Source organism: Cavia porcellus, unplaced genomic scaffold (assembly GCF_034190915.1).
Source record: "Cavia porcellus strain 051 isolate PalLab524CR breed Dunkin Hartley unplaced genomic scaffold, mCavPor4.1 scaffold_5, whole genome shotgun sequence".
Classification (NCBI taxonomy): Eukaryota; Metazoa; Chordata; class Mammalia; order Rodentia; family Caviidae; genus Cavia; species Cavia porcellus.
In genome coordinates, this window is record NW_026947488.1 from 84140815 (window position 1) to 84163847 (window position 23033).

A 23033-nucleotide genomic window follows, 5' to 3' on the forward strand; every position below is an offset into this window, starting at 1 on the left:
CTTTGCCCTCCTCCCGTGTACAAGATGAGAATATTTACAAAGTAAGAACCCTGGCTCCCTGTTCAGTTTCCTAGTTAAACTTCTAAACTGATCAAGGTGACACAATGTATCAGCCACAATGTATCATTCTATTCATAGTGCAATAGATTCTGATGAAAAAATTCTGGAAATTTTTATCTTCAAGTAATTTAATGCCATAAGCATTCTGGAAACATACTCTATGCCAGGAGTTGTACTAAAATTGTTGATCAAACATGTGGTGTGTTTGCTATGAGAAAAAGAGCCAATGATATCGTGAGATTTTCCATCATAAACAAACACTCAGTCCTTTGGAAAGTAAACTGACAACAATTTCTGAGCTTTTGAAACAATTGCAAGAGTGAATTCAGTAGTGGGTGGATGAGAGGATAACATGTTTTCAAATGTGTCAAGAATAACACAGACAAGGGGAATCAGGATGTCAGAGGATCTGGAAGTTGTGTATTTTAAGAAAAAGCTATGTGAACTGTAGAAAAAATACACTAAAAAGAGACACACTAATTGTAGTCAACTATTTGAGCTGACATGTAGACAAGGAAGGGAGATTATCTTTTGTTGTTCTATTTAACGGAAAGAGCATGAAGTGATAGAAATTTCAAGAAGAAACATTAATTTGGCATAATGATGACGTGTCTCACATATCAAAGCTGTCAGTCAACGGACTGGAATGCTGCCTGACACAGTGAACTTCCTATTTTTGGAAGTACACAGGCAGAGGCTGGCCGATTCTTGGTCAGGAGCTGTGAGAGAGCAGTCCCACACTGCGTAAGCGGTGGGAAGGAAGGGAGCTCCTGGTAGTGTACTGCTAACTCCACATCTATGATTCTGGTAATGCATTTGCAAGTGATTATATGAGAATGTAGATATTGCATAGATTTTATTTTCTCCTCAAAGGAAGCAAGAAAGATCAGGGTGGAGTTAGAGGGTAAGTTACCTCATAATTATGGGGACCAGTCTAAGTTAAAGTCGGAGAATCATTCCAGAATAAATACGGAAATTCTATGAAGGGGTAGGAGAAGGGCCCAGGCTGCTGGAACTGGCTTAGGACTCTGACCACAATTAGGGAAGCCAAAGCATGTGGCAGAGGAGAGACTTTACTGAGTCACACTATTAGAAGCTGGCGTGTGATGAGACATTAGTCAGGACTCTGGGTTGCAAGTGATAGAAATCCCAGCTCAAGCTGTGTTAAATTAAAAGGAGACGTTGACTTTGAGGTCAAATTTCAGGCATGGTTAAGTCCAGATGTTTCAATCCTTATCTTCTTTCCTTCTTCTTGTTTGTTTTCCTCTGTGTGTCTTACATCTGCCATCTAGAGGTGTGCCTGATAAGTATCTAACAAAGATTTACAGCTTGACAACCTTAGCTGAAGTCTCCATAGCCACAGCCCCAGATGACTCCTCTTTGGCCCAATTTGATCCTGTGCTTTCATTTAAGCCAATCCCTGGTTATAGGGATAATGGCCACTGGTGGAGTGGTGGACCTGGAGATCAGTAGGTCTTGTTCAACTTCTCTCTCCATCCTTTCTTAGACTCCTTTGGGGAACATCTTTTTGTGTTCTTCTCTCCAATGAGACTGGCATCAGTACTAAGTGTACAGACTGCAGATAATAAATGTTCTCTTTCCTGTGACCAGAATGGCTGTTGATAAAGTGAATTATCTAAGCCTTAGCATCTCATTTGAGAACTGTGCAACAAAAGATTTAAACAAATTTGAATCTCGGTATATTGCTCCCAAATAACTTTCATGTGCATAAAAGTAGGTGATAAAATAGAAACTAAGAAATTCATCCTAATTACCCTAAAAAGTTATTCTTTCAACTTTAGAATGCAATTAAAAGAGTAAAATTGAACAAAATTTTCCTTCAACAGGAATAATTTTTTTTTTAAAGCCAACTGAGACTGTGTAGTGAAATTGGTACAGAACTTCACAGCAGGTTATCAGGATAACAGTAATAGGTATCACAGTATATTTTGTTATCTTTACAATAGTTGTTTTTTTCAATCACGTATATCAAAATAAAATGAAATACAGAACATTACACAACTTATCAAAACAGAATATTGAATAGAGTAGTACCATTAATCAGAATAGAGCATAGAGTAATAAAAATATTGGCCTTCAAAAAGATGGTAGAAGAAAATCTCCCTTATTTGCTATGGTCAACCTCCCAGGAGATGCTCAGAGTTCTGGTTCCCATCTGCTAATGGGGGGACAGGGATAGGGAGGTAGAGGTAGTGGGATGTTTGACTCTAGGCTGTGCACCAGGAGGTTCACTTCTGCTTAGCAGGGAGGCAGGCTGGTTGCTTGGTTTCCCAGCGTCCTAAGTTCCAACATGGTGTGGATCTCAAGGAGACGCTGGTGGTTCTCCCCCTGGAGGGGCCGCAGTCTCAGGAATAATTTTTTTTGTGGAAAACTTGTCTTTCCATTATAGGTATTAATGGTAGGGGAAAATCTGACTTCTACCACTGAAACAGAGTCAAGGATGGTTAATATTTTAAACATTCTTACCCCCGATTCTGGCTTCCCCTATGATCACAGTCTACTCCAAGGGAAGCGCAGTAAGTAGGCCTGGGCGTGATGTTGGAAATGTCACTGAGAAGGAACTGAAGGAAATCAAGATTTTGCAAGTAGGCTTTTCTTTTGAAATACACGGGAAGTTGAATTTTCTCAACTGCTAGAATATTTCAGTGATGTGAGCTGGCAAGAATAGGATGGGAAATATCCTGGTTCAAAGCACTATGCTTTTCTAACAGCAAAAGGAAATGGTTTTCCTTGGAGAACATTTCCATTTTATGCCTTACTGACAAACAAACTAACACAATCTGTATGGATCTTTTTTCCTTTCAAATTTAATTCCACAGAAACTGAAATATACTCATGTTTGATGTAAAGTTAAATGTGTTTTCCTACCTTTTCACTATTTTTTAACCATGTCCTGCCCCATCTTTGTCATAGGATTACCTCCTGAGGGATACTGTATGACATACAATGATCAAAACACTCTGAAGAAAGATACCTCAAATGAAAACAAGACTGCCACTTTTTTATAGGCAGACCTGGCATGAAAGTCTGAGAATTAATAAAGAATTAATAGAGACTACATTGATAAATATAATCCCAACATTCTGAATGAAGAAGACTTAGACACCATTTTACTTGTGTATATATTTACCTTTTGTTAAATCTTGTGTTCTCTGTTAGCTTCCCAGAATTGAGGTGAGATACTGTTGGAAGGAATAAAGATGATGATGATGTTGTATTGTGGTGTAACCAGAACATGTCGAGAAAGTTTTGCGAGTGCTGTTTATTTATATTCTGTTTTTACATAATGTCCAGATGTTCGTGTTATTCTTACCTGTTATGGCAGATGGCATTTATGGTGGTGAATGTGTATATAATTAACTTCTTGCAAATACAACATTTTGCAGATAGATGGGAAATCTACTTAACAAGACTAGATAATTATAATTTTCTATTTAGAAAGTCTAATTATCTATATATTAGAACCGTTAGTACCAAATGAAATGATTGGGTTAAAGTACACAACTGGCAACAATTTTATGGGTTTGACAAATGATCTTACCTTATAAAGGAGAGGGAATCTGTCTTGGAGATGAGCTGAGAGGACTGCTTGTTCAAATTTTCCACTTTTCTCCTTGTAGCATTTTGAAAGTGCTATTAAAAGCACTTTCCACATGAGGAAATTGTAGCTTAGTACCTTCAGAATCTTTACAAAAATCACTTGGGTATTGAAATATTTTCTTTAGCTTGGGATTTAAATTATAAATGCAATATGTAGAAAAGGGCAAATAGAATATTTTATAAGCTTTAACATTTTTTAAAAACTGGTCTTTAAAAGTTTTTCTTGCAGTTCTTAATAGATTCATCATGGAGAATTGTAAATACAAAATACTGTTTCTAGCCATAGTTTAAATTTGGAGTTTTTCAGGTAGCCATATTTTTCATACAGGCTATACTCAATGTGTTACCATTTGAAACCTCAGGGATCTCCCACTAAGCTGTACTCTACAATGAATGGTTAGTCAATATTCTTTAGCATATCTTTTGCTTAATAACTTGTTTTTGTTTGTGACTTTCTGATATCAGCTTTATAGGTTTCGCGTAATTTGAGAGCCTGTGCATCTTTTAGAAGGAAGGCTTGCTTTCCAGAATGTGTAATATTAACTTTCACCATATTGTGGCCAGAAAGATGCTGATGTACACTTACTAGAATTCATGCAGCTTAGTTAAATTTCTGGTTGACCAAGTTTGATTTATACAGACCCTGTAAATGGTCCTTTGCAGATATTATATGAAGGCAGTAGAAATCTCTCCTTTCATTTTTAGAGTACATAAAATTCTAATTTATGATATTTGCTATTTTGGATTAGGCTTGTCTTTAGTTAATCTTGTTTTGAAACTCTAAACTTTAACATGAAGTAGTTTTTTCTAGTTGACTTTGTTCTGTATTATGGAAATATGTATTTTCATGGTGGCAGAATATCCCTAAATAAAGAGAAAGTATATACAAAGGTTTTGCTAATGGTAAAATAAATTGATGAAGACCAATCTTGATGAATAAGAAAGATCATTTTTCATAAATCCTGGCTTTCTTTCTTATCTTTTTCAGTTATATAAATTTCTGACTAGCCAATATGGTGGGTTATAAAACAATACACAAGAAGAGAATAATCCTATTTTTGAAAAAAAAAGAAATTATAAAGTAGATTACAAATACTGCACATTAAGGTGGAATGATCTCATTTTTTCTTTTTGAAAATAAAATAAAATAAAATCTTTTATTTAGTATAAATCAATTAGATTTTGCATTAATAATGATAGAATATATTAGTTAAGAAGTCACGTTTCTAAAATAATAATTAGTTAAGAAGTACATATTTGAAGATCTCTGTTTTGAACCTACAAGTAGCTCAGTTACTTTGTGGAGAATGGTTAATGAAAATAACATTAATCAGTCATTTGAAAGAATCCCTATTTGAAACACTGAAAAATGGTAATATGGTTATTTCTGATACTTTACTGGGTAGGATTTGATGAAGGAGAATAACAATCTGGTGAACAATCTCTTGATGAAGTTGGAAATGAGGATTTACAAGGGTGGTGATCCTGGAGTCCGGGGGTACAGACAAAACCATGCCAAGTGCTGGCTTTTATTGTCTGGACTATTTAGTTGGATCTTTTAGAAAGGTGAAGGGATAATTTGATCATTCATAAACTGATAATGGATAGACTTCATTTGAAATAGAGATCATTTGTGAAACTGAATAACAAGAGTAACCATAAAGCAGTAAATATTTCAAGAAAACACTTTCACTAAATAAACATTGTATCTCCTGTTGATGGCTCTGTTTTCACTGTGATTTGGAGTTCACCATGGCTTCCCTGTCCCCAGGTTCCTGTTGGCTCTGATTGCATGTCGAGAATGAATACTGCACCAGAAGGCTTGCAGCAGTTATTTCTGGATGGAGGTATTAAAGATGACTTTTATTTACTTCTTTTCCCATTATACTCTCTAGACTTTCTGTTTTGAGCATTAATTTACATTTGGAGTGTGAAAAATAAACATGTGTAAGGTAGTGGAGTGCTTTGATCTTTGGACAGGATGAGCGTAGTGAACCTAATTCTGCCAGCTGGGAGCCTGCTGGCTTTGACACATTGGCTAGTTGGAAGGCAGACTTATACTCTTTATGAATGTGTCAAATACCTCTTCTCTAGTCTCACTGCTTTCCTAACTGGCTGAAACTATTAAATTATCAATGCTTAATTTACTGCAGGGACTAATTTGCTTGCCATGTAGGATTACACCAAACAACATCATAATTTGAATTAGAAAATTAGCCACCCCACTGATACTTGGATTAAGGACTTTAAAGCAAATAGACGATTCAAAAGTGAGTAGGGTTTCATTTATGTTAAGAAATACAAATTTGAAACAATAGAATTACTTTAGTTTTTAAAAATGTTTTAAAAGATTGTTTTTAGCTCACTATCAATATAAATATGCAGTCTCTGAATTGTTAAAAATTCAGATTGGCCTTATTGGTAGGCAAGATTCTGCCACATTTTACGTAGATATATATGTCCACAGGCATATATGATAGACAATCTTTTAAATGTTTTTAAAATAATTTATGTATACCTTGATTAATTAAAAAAGATTTGACTCAGTTTCTGTCCATGTCCTACTAAAGGGAATTCACTTTTCCTTCTCAAGCACACTTGCAATTAGTTCATTCTTATTTGCATTAGATTTTTCAGTAACTTTTATTTTATTTCATTTTATTAATGCCCTGAACTCTTTATCTCTCAACATATACAAAATTAAAATAAAAAAATCAAAGATCTAAACATTAACACAGAAACATTAATCTCCTGGGCGACAAAATAGGTAAAACTCTTGAAGACTTAGGAACAGGCAAGGATTTTCTAAACAGAACCTCATCTGCACAGGAAATAGCAAGAATTAACAAATGGGATTAGATCAGACTAGTAATATTAAGGAGAAGAACATAAACAGCCAGAAGCAGGATTGCTGAGTCGAATCAGAGGTTATTGGATTACAGTTGGTGATAATTCCCGTTCTCCCCAGAGTCTGAGAGCATCTATTTCACTGAAGGTCACCATGCTGGGTGTTACTGTTTTTACACATTTGAACCAAACTGATTGTGGAACAAGATCTCTCATTCCCACTTGCATTTTCCTGACTAGTGGTGAGCCTGAGCATATCTCCTCTGTCTACTGTCATTTAAATGTCTTCTGTCCTCTGTAATCAAACATTGCTGTTGACCATTTTGATTGATTGCTTTTTTCTTACCAACATGTGTTTTATGTATTTGATGAATAGAAACTTTTTATTAGCCATCTGGATTGCAATCTTTTTTTTACCATGTATCACTTGAATTTTTTCTTACATCTTTTGCTAAGCTAAACTGTTTAATTTTTAACATCAAATATGTGTCTTTTTCTTTATGACTTAAAAATGTCCATCTAGCTTAGAAAGACATTCCCATTTATAAAGATATTTTCCAACATATATTTTTTTAAATTTTAAATTCATTCATTAAGCTAGTAATTTGCTGTTGTTTGATGGTACTGGAGTTTGAACTAGGGCCTCACGTATGCTGGGTAAGTGCTCTACTATAGCTATATTATAAATTCTTTATTATATTATTTTGAAAGAAAGTCTTGCTAACTTTCCTAGGCTGGCCTTGAACTTTTAGTCTTTCTGCCTAACCTCCCAAGTGGCTGGGATTATAGTTATGTGCTGCTCTTCTCTGCTAATTCACTAATTTTACATGTAAACATTTCACTCGTTTGTAACTTATTTTTAAATGATGTGACATAAAAGTCTTAATTTTTTTCTTCCAGATTCATAAGCAATTGTGCAAGCACCATTTATAAACAATCACTTTTCCTGCTGAAATTTAGATGCTTTTATTCTGCTTTAGATGTTTATGCCTACTAAGAGAGATAATTAAAACACAAACCTGGAAGAATACACTTCATCACTACGTTTGGCTAATGGAGTTTTATGTTAAGAAACATATGGTTTTAAACAATATGCCTATTTTCACATAGACATGATCTCCCATTATGATAATAGCACTTTTTGTTTACTAATTACTCTTGAGATTCAAATAATACGTACTGTTAATTAGTGAACTTGTTCACTAGTTTTCATTCAGATAGTTTGAGTTAAGGTTGGTCCAGGAAAGATGTTTTATACTGTAGGATGGTTTTGAATATAAGTAGTCCATGTAGTATTCTAATCATAAATTTGCATTGTCACTCTAAATTGTAAATCGTAAAAGTTAGTGTATGTTTACTGCTTACGTCTTTCTTTAGTTTAGCCTGAGTTCAACAAATCATTGTATATAAGCAATTTACTCTTGGTTTCATGTTATATCATGGTATATATTCATGATAGTTTAACTAAATGAAGTCATATTGGCAATCTTTCTAGACATAAATATTAGCAAAAGTTGAGATTTTATGCTTTCATAAAGGTGTTTTTTTTAAAGTGGCAAAACTCTAAAGAAATATTCTTGTTCTCATTTAAGAAGGTAAATTGATTGAGATGGTTATTTATATCATTGTGGTAATTGATTGATTGGGCTGCATCCCACAGATTTAGATATCACCTGCACAACTGGGTTAGAAGCAGACATAAGTGAGATAATTCCAGAAACTAGTAAGTATGTATTGAATTATTTTATTATATAAATTTTTAAATAATCATAATTTTCTTCTCATTTAAAAATTTTAAATGTGAAGACAACTATAACTAACAAAAGTATAATTAAATTATTTTTCATGTTTCTAAGTAGACAAGTTGTGTTTTCCTTGTCATGAGGCCCATGGTAATCACCACTGCTATCCACAGTCTAGCTTTCCTCCAGCTGGACAAAACCTAAAATCACTCTTAGTATCCTCATGAATTATCTGTTGCCATATGACTTGCTCTAACTGATGAAATGTAAGCAGAAGTGACTTGTCTGCTCTGGTTTGATGTTTGAAATTATAGAACAGCTCAGATTTTCTTTTTAAATAGAGGCCTTTTATCAGTGTTTGGAAGCACCATCAAAGCAATTTTCAAATCCCATATGAACATATTTTAAACTCTACTCTCCTCGCTGTAAGGATTAGCATCCAGCAGCCAAATTTATAGCATTTCCTTGAACTCACATATTTGGCTGCTGTGCATTCATCACCTCACCCAAATCTGGGCCAGTGGAATCCACAATAGAAATTTGGAATAGGCATCAAGAGAAGTGAAGCCCTGGCTTTGGTGAGATGGAGTGACCTGGAAGCCGGTGGGCCCTGGTATGCACACATAACACAGAAGCAGAACACAGAAACTACTGAGCAAGTGGAAAGAAACACACATTTGTAGGGCAGCAGGCCAAGGGGAGGGAGAGAGAGGGGAGAGAGGAGAGAGAGAGAGAGAGAGAGAGAGAGAGAGAGAGAGAGAGAGAGAGAGAGAGAGACATGGGTGGTGGAGAGAGAGATAGAGAGAGCACGCTGATATTTCTTTCTAGATTCCTATCCTCATCTTTCCCAAGGACTCTGGGAGATACCTGTGTATTGCAGTAAACCACTCTCCCTTCTCTGCTTTTCTCTTAAGACAGTTTAAAGTGTGTTTCTATCACAACTAAAATTCCTTGTTACATCTGTATCCACGGCAGGTACCGCAACCAGCCCTTCTGCCAATATCCCTAAGATTCCAGGCAGCACGTCTCACTTCCTTTTGAAAGTCTCTGTTAGCCGTGGAAAGAGAGTGTGCAGCTCTGCCACACAACCTCTTGGAAGAATGCTCGAATCTGCCTGTTAATTATAAAAGCAAAACTGAAATAATATCTTAATCATCTGAATTGTGGGCATAAAAGGACGTGATCACTGCAATACAGTGAAGACTCTTGAGTTTTGCAAACTGTCTCAGACAAAGTCTGAGTCTATGATGTCCAAATCCACAGAGCACTATTAAAGCAATAATTTTGGAAGACTTCTATGTATGAGTCCTCATTACAGGGAAAATGACCCATATGGCAGAGAGCTTCTCTCTAACACTGCAGAAAAATTGTGGTATCAGATAAAAGGGCTTTGCTAGCCTTAAGGCTTGTTTCTACTAAAATAGAATTTAAGGGAATAGAGAAAACTATGCAGCATCCAAATTGGATGGAATAAAGATGAACATTTTCTATATTTTCTACTGAATGATGACCTGTCCGGATCCCAGCTCTGTCCTCGATGCTTTCCAAGAAAAGGCAGAAATTTGGAAATTTTCCAGTAGGGTTTCAATAAAACTAAAAGTATTTATTAGTGTCTGATGACCAATTAGTATCCCAGGGCCCATAGTAACAACTTTTTTTTTTTTTTAATTCCAGGTAAAGAGATATAAGCTGAGAAGGAAATGAGGAGTGGTTGGCTATGAACAAAAGTTGAAGTTTGAAGTTCGTAGTTGGTCCCATTGGTATTTAGCGTCTTGCTAAAAAGAAAGAAAAAAGAAAAAGAAAGGGCCAGAATTTGCTGAAATCAAGAAGACCCTGCCTAGCTCATATACTCTATTCATGACTATCTGGCTGAAGTATCATTTTTATTGTTCAATTTATTGTTTTCATTCAACAACTTTTTATCTAGCACATATTTTATGTCAGACTATACAGATCCTAGCATTTCAACAATTCTGTCAACTTATGTCTTTTTATCTAACATGAATTTGATGGTTATAAAATTAGTTTGCTAATAAAAAATTCACTGCATTTGCTTATACTCTGAACTGTTTAAAAAGAGATTTAAGAAGGTTCAAAACTATTTCAGTTAACTTCAAGTGAGTTGTCTTTAAATTATTTAAGCCACATTCATCAGAAGTGATTCTTCTAAACTTCCAAGCACATATACTTGTTTTCTTGTGGTTATGAAGAATGAAAATAGGTGCATGGAAAGGATTTAAAATTCACAGAAGAAAATAAAGTTTGTGTCATGACAATATATCTTCTAGAAGTTGAGAATGTCACGTGTCTATAGCATAAAGGTTATATTTGATTATGAGATGCATTTTTAATATTTAATTTTGAGTAGGTAATGTAAGTGCATGCCATTCAATTCAAAAGATGTAAAATAGTACACAGTAAAAAGTGAATTTTCTCCTTTCTCCTGCCCCCTTTTCCAATGCAATCAATATCTTTTATTTCCTGAGATAATTTGTGCTACTTCCAAATATAGGGGTATATATTGTGTGTTTATGAATACATTAAAGCCTTCATAAATTATGGCACATTTTACATCGTTTCACACCTACTTATTCATTAGTTGTTTAATGTGTTGTGGAGACCAGTCCTTTTCTGTACATGATGCTACTCCATTTTTAAATGACACAGTATTTTATTGTATGAATAAACTAGAATTTATTTACTAGTTACTTATTTGTGGACAATTTGGCTGTTTGCAATATTTTATTCTTTTTTTTTTTTTTGTCTTTTTGAGACAGGGTCTCTTTATGCAGTTCAGGCTGGCCTTGAGCTCACTTTGTAACCCAGGCTGGTCTCGAACTCGTAACGATCCTCCTAACTCAGCCTCCAGAGTGCTGGGATTACAGGTGTGAGCCACCATGCTTGGCAATATTTTGTTCTTATAAGAATGTTTCAACAAAGATTCCATACAAACACTTCTAAAGTACAACCAGAGTCAAAGAATCTGCCTATTTAAATTTGACAGACATCACACATTGTCTTCCATAAATGTGGTGTCAGTTTATAAATTAGACTATAACCTAACTGGTAACATTTGAAATTTCCTTCTACCAGTATTATATTCAATATTCTTGAATATTTTCAAATAGTTTGATCTTTGATCACCTAACATGGCGAATGGTATTTTATTATGTTTTAATTTGTATTCATATTGTTATAAATGAAGTTAAATATTTCTCATATATGTAAGAACTATTCATATTTCGTTTTTAGTGAGTACTCTGCCCATGCTGTATATTCCTTCCTGTACTGGCTTGTTGGTTTTTTAAAAACCATTTGGAGGATCTTTTTATTTATTAAAGAAATCAATTCTCTGTTCCAGATACGAGCTGCAAATATTTTTATCCAGTTTATTCCTCTTTTCTTTTATTGCTCCTAGATTTTGTGTCATATGCCATTCTGACTCAGATTTTTTAAAAAATTTTGCCTTTTTTCCTCTAACCACTTATGGTCTCATGTTTTGGATTTATATTTTTAATCTATTTCATTAGGAGGTGTGCAGTAAAGGCCTTGTATTTTTACTTTGTGCACTGGCTGGCTGGCAGCAGTAAAATCTTCACAGTTTTTCCCTTTACTCCCTGGTTGATGAACAAGCAGCCATGTGAGTTGCTTGTTAAGATAGAGTTCAAGTAGTGTGAGATGCTTTCACAGCATGAAGAATAGGTAAAAAGGCTTCTGCAGGAGCCAAAGAGGATTCCAATGCTAACTTTTGCCTATATCATTCTCTCTGTCTTTATTCCTGCACCCATATGTGTTGCTTTTGGTTTTTGTTGCTTTATCTAATTCCCAGATGTTCCTGTAAGGGTCTTCTACCCTCAGAATGAATTGGATCAGCCCTCTTGACCTTCTGTTGGAAGAAAGGAATGAGCAGACACAGAACACATATTTGCCTGGTGCCTTGATTAGTTATTCTGAGGTGCACATGAGGCTGGAGCTGTGTGCAATTTGACATTCCAGCTGCTTGGGCCTTCGAGTAGCAAGTGACCTCTTGGGGACCTCACAGGTGCTCATGAGGATTCCATGTAATTTTCTATTCATTTTGCTGTTGATTTAAACACCTGTTTGTCATAGGACATTGTTCAGAAGTTGGTTTAATATATCCCTAATGGATATACTTTATCTCTAGGTATAAGCATAACATTTATGAATAAAAGCAATTTGTTCTATGGGTTTCTCATTCTTTGCATAGTCTTTGGTCAGTGGGAATTTTAAAGACTGAGCTCCTTTTGCTTGTAGCAGCTACTTTTCTAGGAAGACACAAATGCTTTTTGTGTATTAAAAATAATCTTGGCAGAAAACTTGACAGAAAGCGAGTTGAAGCTGGCCTAAGGCATTGTTGACTCTTCTTTTCTCTTGCACACTCTCGCCCATTCCCTCAGCCTCCTTAGTCAGCCTCTCATCTCCCAGAACTCCAGATAGTCAACTTTCTACACCTTCATAGCTTTCCCTTTACCCGCTGGTTTATGAACCCAGTTGCCTCTCAGTCTTTTCAACCCCTCCTTAAAGCAATGCCTAACTTCTTGTCACTATTCTTATTCAAGTTCTTGGAAAAGTCCTTCACACTAGCTGCTTTCACTTGCTCATTTCTCAGCCTGTTGTCACACGGGTTCACTCCATCATCCCATTAATGTGACTCTTGCAATGAAACCCTTTAATTGCCAGTGCCGATGGATATTTTGGAGCCTCCATTCTTAGAACGCTCTACTGAATTTGTGCATTTGGCATTGCCATCAGCTCCTTCCTTCTGATTATGATATATCCTCCTTTTCTTATTAATCTTTACCTTTCTTGAAGGTGGGCTTCCTTTTCTTCTTTCCACTCCTTAATTATTAAACAGTCCTCAAGATGCTGGCCTGAACCTTTGTTTTAAATGCTTCATATACAATTTGTGGATGATATCATACATTCATTGGATATCAATCATTATACAATTAGAAATAGTTCTATTTATATCTATGTATATGGATTTAAAAATTCTTCCAAATGTTATGTTCTTACAAGCCTTCAAGCACGAATGAGGACTAGATAATTGCCTACATTCTATGTTAGCTCCCCATCTTCCTCTTTCATTCCATGTGATTCCACAGCGTTATCTTTCTCTCAGTTGCCCAAGGATTTCAGAAAGGCAATTCTCTTTTGTCTTCTCTTTCCCTCACCTTTATATCCATTGGTGCAGCACATTCTGGAAATTTTGTTTCCAGTGTCTTTTATGCTTCCATTTATGTCCTCACTATTTTCATCTGAACAACTTTTAACTAGGGACATTAATTCTGATCAGACCCCATTTTCATATAGTTACCGCAGAGATGTCTTAAAAACATCTTACCATGCCGCCCCTCTTCCCTTGCTCCTGTTGCGTATGGGACAGGGCCATCCCTGTCCTACAGCTGTGTTGTAGCATTGCTGGATATGGCCTTCCTACCTCTCTGTACATCTCTTGCTACTCTTTGCTTGGCAATTGTTTCACTCCCCAGGATGCAGAACAGCTGTAGTTTTCCTCTGGCCTCTGTTGCTTTGTTCAGGCTTAGGCATTAGTTCAGTCTCCTTCTGTCTTCACATGAGGTGATATTCCCTGTCCGCTGAGGAAGGCGAGGTCTAGTTCCCTGAGAAAAATCTCCCAGGGACTCCTATTTTGTAGGAAAGTCACAATATGCAGTTCCTATTTCTTTTTTTTTATTTTAAAGGGGGTAAAATTAAACACAACAAAGCAGAACAAAATAGGACATAAGAAATCAATGTAAGAGATATAAATTTCAAAGTTAGATGACCTGAGATCTTCACTATCATATTGTCTCATTTTCTTCCAAATAGTTGTCCATGTCTTCGCATACAGAGAATTCATACAAAACAACATAGTATAAAACTGATCCAAACAGAATGAGGAAGGCGTTTTAGGTCTTCAAAACCAGAAAATAGGGAAGTCACTAATGGCTGTCGTACAGTCTCTCATTCTCTTCAAAATAGCTGTCCATACTTCCATGTATATTGAAGCTCAACAAAATAGAACAGGCTAAAATAACACCATTAATTAGAACAAAGCAAAATGAGATAAAAGTATTTGCCTTTAAAGAGATGGTAGAAGGAAATCCCCCCTATTTGCTATATTGCCTATGGTCAACTTCTCAAGGGATATCCAGATCACTGGCTCCCACTTGCTAAGGTGAGGGTGTGGGGCTGGGGAGGGACAGGGAGGGGGGAGGCAGGGGAGATGTGATGTTTGATTCTTAGCCCACATGATGGCAGGCTCACAGTCCCTCACCAGGAGGGGAGGGATTGCTTGGTTTCCCAGTGCTCCAGGTCCCAATATGGCATGGGTAAATGCCGGTGGCTCCTGTCCTGGGCAACTGGAACCTGTCATGCTCACAGCCGTTCACCAAGGAGAAGGGGTTACTTGGTTTCCCAGTGTCCCAGGTCCCAGCATGGCTCGGGTCCCAGTAAACGCAGGTGGCTCCTTTCCTGGGCCTCCGCAGCCTGCCATGTTCACAACTGCTAACTGAGTGGGGAGGGGTTGCTTCAAGCTGTTTCTTTCTAATGAATTGACCATTTCACTGCCCAAGTTCTGAAATGGCCAACAGATCATAGAAAGACATCTCTTTAGGCTCCTGCTTGAAACCAACAGGGTCAGAAAGCTCCTGGCCTTGGTTCAGGGTCATCCAATGTCTATTTCTATCTGCTTTTGTCCTACTTTTTTCTTCTAATTAATGTTTAATCATTCCCCACCCTGGCCTGCTCTAGGCTTAAGGCAAAGAAAAAAGTCTTTAAACTGAGTATATATGTTTTAACTTACTCAACACTTGTTGAATTAATGTTAAATGAGTGTATTAATGAATACATGGGTTTCAGTGACTTTGTATACTTGTAAGTATGGCACTATTGACTCAGAAAATATCTCAGGAAACATTATTTATTAATAATGAGATATAATTATGAATTCTCATCCTTGTTTATACTTATTAAGAATCTGAAGCAGAGATTGTAAGAGAAAATTACATTTATCTGGATCCCACCCTTGGTGATATTTTCTTTAAAATTTGTCTCTTGGTGTTACTGTTTATCTTGAGATGTCAACTTTATTAGATTAAGAAAGGGAAAGAAAGTGCTCAAAAGGAAAGAATAACTGGGATAGGTGAAAGTAGAAAAGAAGAAAGGAAAAGATTATATGTATGTAGGAATGCACATGTAACTGTATGTATGTATATGTGTGCAAGATAGATAACCCTACTACCAATCTCTGTTAGCTCATCAAAAAGAAGTTGTGTCATTGTTTGATAGTTAGATCATTTTTATGCCTAGATCTTGTAACCTGAACAACTATTTCTAAGATAACAATATGCAATACATTAACTAGTGTTGATTTCTTACTGTTTTTTAAATTCTGTATTATTTCTATCTTTTTTTTCTGTTTTGCTTTATATAAAAAAAGAAACGCCTAGCAGATTAGTAAAGTACACTTCTGAGTGTGTCTAGATGGGCCATGAAAATGTGGTTTTGGATACTATTGATGATATCTTGCCCATTCCACATTGACATTGTTTCCTTGTTCTGTTTCACAGCCACCACAAAGTAAGCAGCCTTGGTCCACTATTCACTTCCTCCATGAAATTTCTGTCTTGTGGACTGCTGGCCATGTACTGAATATCCTGGAACCATGAGCTAAATGAAGCTTTTCTTAACTTATGCGTGCTGAGTATAATATGTCAGTCATGAAAAGGTGTGTAATGCAATTGGGGACTATTAAGCAAACTTGTATCTGATTGTGATGTTATTACAAGATACAGATTGAGAGGGGGATAGAGATTTTGGTAAATGCAGGAGTTAATGTTGAAGTGGCTTCTGTAAAATCTATTCCCAGGACTATTTCTAAACTGTTTTAACAAGCAAGTTGGCCATTTTTTAAAGCATTGAAATGTCATAGATAGCTTATTTCAGAACTGAATGTTACTGGGAGGGGGAACTTTGAAATTGTGGTACCTCATCATAAATTTCTTTGTGGAACAGTAATTCTATCGATAGCTCTTGAATTACTGTGTTACTTGTAGATTCTCTTAAAAGACTGTGTTTACTGATTGACAATACCATAGCAGCATTGTATGCCTATTGTTATATGGTCTTTGATCATTGTTTCGTATTACTCAGGCTTCATCCACACTCATTAAATCATCAAGCACAGTCAACTGCATTAGGAAACGAGGCTAAGATTTCATTCAGTAATGCATTAGGTAAGTTTAGTCTTCTAAACCTGAAACTCTGCGATGATATTGCTAGTCTGTGCTCAAACGAAGAATAATTTAGGCTTGCAATTTCACCTCTGCTGGTCCAGAAACTCATTACAGTGTGGAAGTGATTGCTAATCAAGATTTCTGGGCTCTGTTTCTTTACCATAAGTCTTCTCATCCCTCCCACTCTTGGTGTTTCATCCCAGTTTTGAGCCATATCAGCATGTCGCATGTCTTGCCATGAATAATAAAATATTAGAGCGAGTTATGTGATTCTTTAAAATATTACCAAATAATCATAAATTAGGTCAAACAATTTCCTTTGGTTAGATTTTCTAATCACGGCATCTTTTTAATGGAGAGTGTTGGCTCATTATCTGTGATCCCATCCTCTCATTGGTCTCTAAAGACTTGAAGGGTACCTTATAATATCTACTTCACAGCTATCCATCTCTGGAACCCTGCCATGGGAACATGGTTAGAGCTAATTGGTATGGAATCTTGGTTAGGGCTGATATAGCATTTATAATTGTTAAAGGAGTATTTCTACCACATTGAGAAATATTGGAGAGAGAATAGCTAAGATGAAATTTAGAATGGAGCCATATGGGAAAAATGTTACATGTATTTTTATTTCTAATTATTTTACAACCATTGTTATTAAAAAACAAAGCTTGCAACATGTCACTAAAATGAAAATAATAACCTATATTTTCAGAAAAATATCATTTATACTTTTTTATTTAAAAAAGAAAAATAGAAAAAAAGAGTAGAAATGATGCAGAATTTAAAAAAATAGCATTAAGAAATCATCTTCTTTCTATACTTGTGTCTATATATTACATATTGTGATATATTACATATTGTGACCTTAGAAGTAGTTGTTCAAGTTACAAAATCAAAGCATACAAAATGAACCGACAAACAATGACAGCACAAACTATTCTGTTTGATGAACAAACAAAAACTTAATAGTATGGTTATCTATTTTGTACACTTATACATACATATAGTTATATGTATAACCTACAAGTTGTTCTTTCCTTTTGAGCATTTATACTTTTATATAATTTGCAACAATATGTTTTCTTGTTATATCTTAAACAGGTATTTATGTTGCAGATTATGTGATGGGACTACTTGTTATATTTGAAGGATTTTGTTCTTTTGATGTTTTCATAACTATATGCTAGCAAAGTATTAAAAACAATATTATAAGTAAATAGTAGGTACATACTCCTAACACATTAGCTATATACTATATATTTTATAATTTATTTTTAAGTGATATCAGAAAAGGTCATTCTTCATTGTCCTCTTTTTTCATACTGGGGATTGAACCCAGGACCTCACACGTTAGGCAAGTACTCTAACACCCATCTACATCCTCAGCTGTTTTTATATATTTATTTCTTATTTTGAATCAGGCCTTGCTAAGTTGCGCTGACCTCAAACTCATGATCTTTCTGCCTTGGTCTCCTGATTAGCTGGATTACAAACATATGCCACAGTAACTAGTCTCCCCAATCTCCTCCTTCTCTCTTCCTTTACTTCTCTTTCTCCTTCCCTTCCTTTCCACTATTCTTTTTTCTTTCTTTCCTTCCTTCCTTCCTTCTTTCCTTCTTTCCTCATTTCTTCTTTCTATACTTGGGATTGAGTGTCTAGGGCCTTAAAAATATTAGGCAAGTACTTATCAGTAAGTTGCGTCCTTAGCCCTGGTTTCTATTTAAAGGAATCTTTAGTGAAGGTTTTTGCAACGCGAATTCCCACCTACTTGCCCACCAGCTGCAGATTGGTTAGAAAGCCATGACACTTTTATATAATGGAAAAGTACTCAGCTATAAAGAAAGATAACCTTGAGGCTGTTGTAGGTAAATGGATACAACTTGAAATCATACTCAGGGGTAAAAAGGTTCAGAGTCACATAGGTGAATAGTGGGTTGCCTCCTTAGTATAAAAACTAAAGGAGTTAGTGGGATCCAAAATGCACAATACCTCCTGTGAAAGTGAAAGGGGAGGAATTGTCTAAAAAGGGAAGGCAGTGCCATTATTAATCTATTATCATAATTTGAAACCCGTATTGTTTTTATTGTTCTTTTAGTTTGGTTTTGTTCTGTTTCAGTTTGTCCAACTGTATTAGATTTGATGGCATGGACAGCTATTCCAAAGATAGCAAGATATACTATGGTAACCATTTTTGATTTCCTATTAGCTTGATTTGAAGCTCTGTATTGCTTTCATTGTTTTGTTTTGACTGATTTTGTTCTATTCTGTTTTGTTTGATAGCATCAGTCTGATGGTATAGGCAAGTACTTTGAAGACAGTAAGATGTATTACGATACCCATTGTGGTTTTACGATTATCTTTTTTTGAAGTCCTATAATGTCTCCATTGTTTTGTTTTTATTGGTTTTGTTCTTTACTGTTTTGTTTGATTTTATTATGCCTGACGATATGGGCAATGCTTTTGAAGATAACAAGAGGCATTACAGTAGCCATTATTGATCTTCTTGTATTTCTTTTTAAGTCATATACCATGGTGATCCTTTTCTTTTGATTGACTGTATTCTGTTTTGTCTCATTTCATTTTCTTCTTTTAAAAATAAAAAAAGAAAATTAAATTCCCACCTACTAATCAGATGGTTATGTGTTGAGTTTGTTTAATGAATGCAGTTATACATAAAATTCAAAGTGGAATTTTAGAATGCAACACAGAGCAATTTGTTATTTTATACAGATTTCAAAATATTGTTTGCCTTAATTTTCAGTGATATTTTAAAGCACACTAAAAGTGTGTGTGTGTGTGTGTGTGTGTGTGTGTGTCTGTGTGTGCTTTAAGTCGTAAGTAAGTATGGAAGTGAGCATCTGTTTAGATGTGAACAGAAGAGGTGGCTTTTAAGCCAAGGGCACTTTGCCCCTTTGACATCCAGGCAGGGCTGCAGGTCTCCTGCACACAGAGGATGAGGCTGCTGGGGTCATAGGCTGAGTGGACCTTGTCATACTTACTGGACTTCTGTCTCCACATACAGAGGCAGGGCTTCTATTTTTGGCTACTCTGGGTTGAAAATTAAAATCATAAGATATTCAGGAATTTTTCTCTTTTAAATTAAATTGATGTTTGGTCTATGTATTAACCAGATTCTGGGATGCTGGAGTTTCGTTTTAGAGGTAATTTCTAGGTCCTTCCTGTCCTGAACAAAGAATTAAACAAGTAAACAAAAATAGTAGCAACATTTCATATTTCTTAGAAAAAAAGCAGAAGGGTAGAGGAAAAATGAGTTCTGCAAAGTGAATTTGGGCCAAGTAAAAAGGGAGAAAAAAAGAAAAATACACCTTAGAGAATAAAGTGGGCTGTCATGAAGAGGCATGATAGCCAAGCTCCTAATGATGACTTTTTCATATTTTTCATGCAGATGTCACACCCAAGTCATCCTATCAAAAACTTGCTTGAGCTCTCTCAAGAAGTCCACATGCAGGGTTCTGAGAGCTTTTGTCACCCTCTGACTCATTTTGAAAGGTGAAAGAAGACTTTTATTGTTCTGAAAGAACTGGGGTAGTCCAAATTGGGGGATGAATTCTTGGAGAAGTGCCTTGACTATCTCCATACCCTTTTCTAAATAAGTAGGAAAGGCTACAGTCTAACTTATAAAGACGTCAATTAGACCAATATCTATTTAAATTCTCCACGTAATGGCACTTGGGAAAGGTCTAATTGTCACTCTTCCCTAGGGTATGTCCTTTTCTTCTGTACAGGTTCTAAAAGAGGTGGTTGGGTTTGCTATGATTATTGTAGGCATGGTGGGCATGCATTTGCAGACCTGTTTGGTGACTGTTGCTAGCCGTAGTCCTATGAAAACTCAGTGACCATTTCCAATGTAGCATCTTTCCTATATGGAAAGAATCATAAAGGGCTTTACATAGCTTTTTACTGTGTCCCTTGAGGGAGAATCAGGTTTTTTTTAAAAAAAGTACCACCACAGTCTCTTTTAAAAAATTCTCCCTTATCCTAAGGCCTATTTATCTTCCTGGATGTGCAAATTGGTTTTAATGGATCTTCAAGAACTGTAAATAAGGCTAGAGTCTTACGGGGTTGTGAAGGTGTCTTTTTTGCTTTGATAGCTGCCTTTTGATTCCCCAAAGATACTTTAGACATGTGTCTTCAGTTCCTCTTATAGTGCATGACTGCAACCTGCTCGGGAAGATAGATTTCCTGTAGGAGTTGAAGAATTTCCCGCTTATGCTTTATAAAAGATGGGTTATTAGGAAGTCTCTTTTCTTTCCAGATTGATGCATAGGCATGTGGCACTAGAAAGGCACATTTGGAGTCTGTATAGATATTTAACTTTTTGCCTTTTCCCAGTATCAATATCCAATTTAGTGCTATTAGTTCTGCCCCTTGAGTAGAGGAAGGAAGAAGTTTGGCTTCAGTGACCTTATTAGGGTTTCTGACACAATAGAAAAGCAAAAGGAAAAGAAAGTGGCCATTGTTGAGGACATGGAGAGGAGCACACAACTCATGGGGGTTGGGCTTTTTTCCTCTGACCAGAGACAAACATGATGGGAGGTTTTATGACCTTTGGTCAGAGGTGGAGTTTGGGGTAGGTGTTGATGATGTGTGAGGAACTGATTGGAATTCTCTTTGTGCACACAGGAAGTGATTGAGGAAGTTGTAATCAGGGCTGAAGGGGAGGGAGGAGGAAGCAGTCTTCAGGGTAAGTGTTATTTTTGCTTTGAACTTCTACCATGTTAGACCACTGCCATAATGTTCAGTAATTTATACTAGGGCAGAAACCTTTCAAAGTTGTAAACTGACAACTGCATAACTTAGCTATTGGTGTCCTCCTTGCATAAAGCTACTTCTGTCAATAAATCATAGCTCCTCAGGATCTTGGAGGGGCAGGTCACTGATGTCTTGCCTCTTGCATAGGTCTGAGAGATCACTTGTTCACACAAGTGGCTAATTTCTGGGCTTGTAGGAATCAAAGAGGCAGGACTAAGAGTACACTGCTTCTTTTATCTTGAAATGGGATTTTCTCATTAAAAGGAAAATAGAAACTGAGAGTCTGAATGTAGAGGAATGGGAAAAATGTATCCTTAACTCTAAGACTGAGAACAAATTAAGAGTTTCCTGGAATTTGGGAGAGAATTGTATAGGAATCTGTTACCAGAGGGCAGATTGGTATGATAGCCTCATTAGTGATGTAGAGGTCTTGTGTAATCCTATACAGTCCTAAAGGCTTTACTACAGAGAATGGGAGTATTGAAAGGCTGTGTTTGGGAGTCAGTCTGTGAGAGACTGATGGTCTTTATGTGCCTCTTTTTTGATAGGATACTGCTTTTGGTTAGGAAGTTGTCATATCAGATATTCCATTACACCATGTAGCAGGATGGTTAATTTGGCTAAGAAGACCTGGTATAGTTTCAACAGGTAAAAATCCATTTTTGACCTATTCTGGAATTTGAGAATTGTCCCCAATTTTACCAATAAATATCTTCCAAGCAAGGGAGTAAGGCACTGTGGGACAATTATAAACTGATGGTTAAACATTTGACATATTGAAAGAGGGGAATAAAACTCCAGGTCTACTATATGTCCCGTACAAGTTTATGGTCTCTAAAATCAAAGAATGAATTTTAGGAACAATGGAGGTTAAATGCAAAAATATTTATTGAGAGAAAGAAAGCTTCTGTCTGAGATAGACAGAAGGAGTCCCGAGTGAGTTGCCAAGGATTCCTTATTTTCTAGGGATTTTTATAGAGTAGAACCATGAGGTGAGGTGACCCTAAAGTGGGGAAAACTAGGCACTCGCAGGACAGATGGGCATGATGTGGGACAGAACTATGATCAACCAATAAGGTTAATTGTTCAGGTAAAACTGACCAAATCAGGGACAAATAGGAAAGCGAGTCATATAGCAAGCAAGCATTCTCATGGATCAATGACTCTTTCTGTAGAGGGATGGGATGGTAACTCCTGGATTTTCAAGGTGATCCATGCTTAACCCCTGAGGTTTATACTTAAGGGTGTATTGCGTTTGTTTTGCCTTCTGTCTTGAGATCTGGCCCACAGCAAGAGGTGTGTGTCTCCTCCAAGGTCACCAGACATTTGATCCTCTGTGCCAGCTTCTTCAGGGACCTAGCCCTGTCTCATTGTCTATATTTCTAACTAGTTCAGCTGCCTATAATAATATCACAGCAGGAGTAAAGAATCTCTGAGCAAGTCTTGCTTGACCCTAACTATGGCTATAGATCTAGTGAAGGATTTCCCAGTGAAGGAAGTCAAAACTAAATAAAATAACTGAATTGGTTCACATCAAGCATCACGAAGGTTTCCTTATAGAAGATGGTAATAATATTTGCAGACAATGGCATTCTAGGTTCCCTTAGTTGGAGTAAGAAGTGACAATTTTGGCTTGCCTTGCTCCTCTCTGGGAGCAGGGACAGTCAACCCTCCAGTGCCATGAGTCAGGTACATTTGTTGTTTTGTTCTCAGAGCAGGGCTCAGGCAA

The 23033-nt window shown here is 36.3% G+C and overlaps 1 long non-coding RNA gene and 1 other non-coding gene across 5 annotated transcripts in view; one reads left to right on the forward strand and one right to left on the reverse strand.

Annotated features, from left to right (window-relative positions):
- The window catches only part of LOC111753436 (uncharacterized), a 118301-nt gene that overhangs the window by 25632 nt on the left and 69636 nt on the right, over window positions 1–23033 (forward strand). The window contains exons 3-11 of one of the 4 annotated variants that reach the window (XR_010047649.1): window positions 5453–5528; window positions 6650–6770; window positions 8189–8251; window positions 9945–12312; window positions 15863–16020; window positions 16446–16528; window positions 18648–18712; window positions 19938–20041; window positions 21176–21236. This is a non-coding gene — a long non-coding RNA (uncharacterized LOC111753436). Of the gene's footprint in view, window positions 1–2994; window positions 5529–6649; window positions 8252–9944; window positions 12313–15862; window positions 16021–16445; window positions 16529–18647; window positions 18713–19937; window positions 20042–21175; window positions 21237–23033 lie in introns of all 4 variants that reach the window. The other 3 variants (XR_010047648.1, XR_010047647.1, XR_002788231.2) reach the window with 3 other exon arrangements.
- Window positions 14826–14962, reverse strand: LOC111753461 (small nucleolar RNA SNORA2/SNORA34 family). The gene has a single exon (XR_002788252.1). It is a non-coding gene; the product is annotated as a small nucleolar RNA SNORA2/SNORA34 family (small nucleolar RNA).